Genomic DNA, 2829 nt, shown 5'->3' with positions numbered 1-2829 from the left:
CAAGCCGGTACATTCCTACGGAGATACGTGACAATTTCAAGATGACAGTGTGGTGAAGCGCCATATTGCTGTAAATAAATTCTGTACCCATATCTTGTTGTAACTGAGGTATTAGGTAATGTTCAAGCATTACAGGTGTGATATGTCAGATAGAGTTTATTCGGAAAAAGAGAAAAGACCGTAAATCCTGATACAGCCTAAAGGGCAAGAAACATTTTCCGTTGGCGAGCCTCGCACATGTTCGATTAACTGACGTGGTTTCTGCATATCGCTTATCCGAACATTACACAGATTCACTTTACCTCGTTTGTGAAAAACGACTTCATCACTGAGCACAATTTTGCTAAGAAAATTGTCTTAGTCCGCATTTTGTTGAACAGTTCTACACAAAAATTCTACAATTTGTAGGGTCTGATTGATAGTTGTTTGCATTATATCTTCCACATCGTAACACTCTGCATATTAAATTCTAATCCGGCATATATCATTGATTAACCTGGACTACGAATGTAAGACTGCCGAACTCGTTCAATTGCAACGTCAGAGACTGCTGCCCGAAACTGACCAGGCATTCTATATTACACAAAGCCAGATTCGGTAAAACGTTTTTACCATTTAATAACAGCATGTCTTTGAGGTGGTGACTTGCAGTAATTGGTCCTGAATTATCTCTGAGCTGCAGTAGACGACCTGGATTCATGAAACCGTAAACAAAACTGCACACGCTATGCACCGTTATACCACTTCGCGTTGACTTTTGGAATAACTGATTCGTGAATGCTACCTAGCGGGAACGTCGGGAACTAAGAGTGTTAGGTTGATAAGATACTGTTCGTTACCCTATTTACAAATGAAGATTACTTTTGTATGTTGTAAACACTCTTCAGTCTAGTGCCTATACCTGTTATTAATAAGGTAATCATTTAAACATTCTGTGTTTTTGAACGTAGATTTCTGAATTTATTCCTAAATGGCGTTCATTTCTCAGGTTTTCGAAGCATATAACTCTCCTCCTATTGAGCGTAAATATCTGATTATTTTGTCTAATATATTCCTTGGTGTTCAGTTCTGCCTGAAGGAAAATACACTCCTGGAAATTGAAATAAGAACACCGTGAATTCATTGTCCCAGGAAGGGGAAACTTTATTGACACATTTCTGGGGTCAGATACATCACATGATCACACTGCCAGAACCACAGGCACATAGACACAGGCAACAGAGTATGCACAATGTCGGCACTAGTACAGTGTATATCCACCTTTCGCAGCAATGCAGGCTGCTATTCTCCCATGGAGACGATCGTAGAGATGCTGGATGTAGTCCTGTGGAACGGCTTGCCATGCAATTTCCACCTGGCGCCTCAGTTGGACCAGCGTTCGTGCTGGACGTGCAGACCGTGTGAGACGACGCTTCATCCAGGTCCAAACATGCTCAATGGGGGACAGATCCGGAGATCTTGCTGGCCAGGGTAGTTGACTTACACCTTCTAGAGCACGTTGGGTGGCACGGGATACATGCGGACGTGCATTGTCCTGTTGGAACAGCAAGTTCCCTTGCCGGTCTAGGGATGGTAGACCGATGGGTTCGATGACGGTTTGGATGTACTGTGCACTATTCAGTGTCCTCTCGACGATCACCAGTGGTGTACGGCCAGTATAGGAGATCGCTCCCCACACCATGATGCCGGGTGTTGGCCCTGTGTGCCTCGGTCGTATGCAGTCCTGATTGTGGCGTTCACCTGCACTGCGCCAAACACGCATACGACCATCATTGGCACCAAGGCCGAAGCGACTCTCATCGCTGAAGACGACACGTCTCCATTCGTCCCTCCATTCACGCCTGTCGCGACACCACTGGAGGCGGGCTGCACGATGTTGGGACGTGAGCGGAAGACGGCCTAACGGTGTGCGGGACCGTAGCCCAGCTTCATGGAGACGGTTGCGAATGGTCCTCGCCGATACCCCAGGAGCAACAGTGTCCCTAATTTGCTGGGAAGTGGCGGTGCGGTCCCCTACGGCACTGCGTAGGATCCTACGGTCTTGGCGTGCATCCGTGCGTCGCTGCGGTCCGGTCCCAGGTCGACGGGCACGTGCACCTTCCGCCGACCACTGGCGACAACATCGATGTACTGTGGAGACCTCACGCCCCACGTGTTGAGCAATTCGGCGGTACGTCCACCCGGCCTCCCGCATGCCCACTATACGCCCTCGCTCAAAGTCCGTCAACTGCACATACGGTTCACGTCCACGCTGTCGCGGCATGCTACAAGTGTTAAAGACTGCGATGGAGCTCCGTATGCCACGGCAAACTGGCTGACACTGACGGCGGCGGTGCACAAATGCTGCGCAGCTAGCGCCATTCGACGGCCAACACCGCGGTTCCAGGTGTGTCCGCTGTGCCGTGCGTGTGATCATTGCTTGTACAGCCCTCTCGCAGTGTCCGGAGCAAGTATGGTGGGTCTGACACACCGGTGTCAATGTGTTCTTTTTTCCATTTCCAGGAGTGTAGTTGTTGTGTGCCCAATCATTTGACTGAAACATTTACACTGGTGTGCAAAACTCAAGTACGAAAATTAGTTTCCAATGATGTGATTATAACACACATTTTTGGGTATCTCTCAAAACTAGTCTTTGTGGATAAGGGGTCTTTCATAAATGGCCAATTTATATAGAGTTAGTGTTCATTACCTGTTAGCGAGTAGTAATATATTTCGTCGCTGTTTCGAACATTAAGCTTTACAGGAGTAACAACACATCCTCAGTAGCGCATTGTAGCCGCGTTGGAGTGGGGCAGAATCTGGAGTAGAATAAGCTCCTTTGGAGAGATA

Source organism: Schistocerca piceifrons, chromosome 6, assembly GCF_021461385.2.
Source record: "Schistocerca piceifrons isolate TAMUIC-IGC-003096 chromosome 6, iqSchPice1.1, whole genome shotgun sequence".
In the NCBI taxonomy this organism is placed as follows: domain Eukaryota; kingdom Metazoa; phylum Arthropoda; class Insecta; order Orthoptera; family Acrididae; genus Schistocerca; species Schistocerca piceifrons.
Note: the sequence above shows the minus strand (reverse complement) of the source record.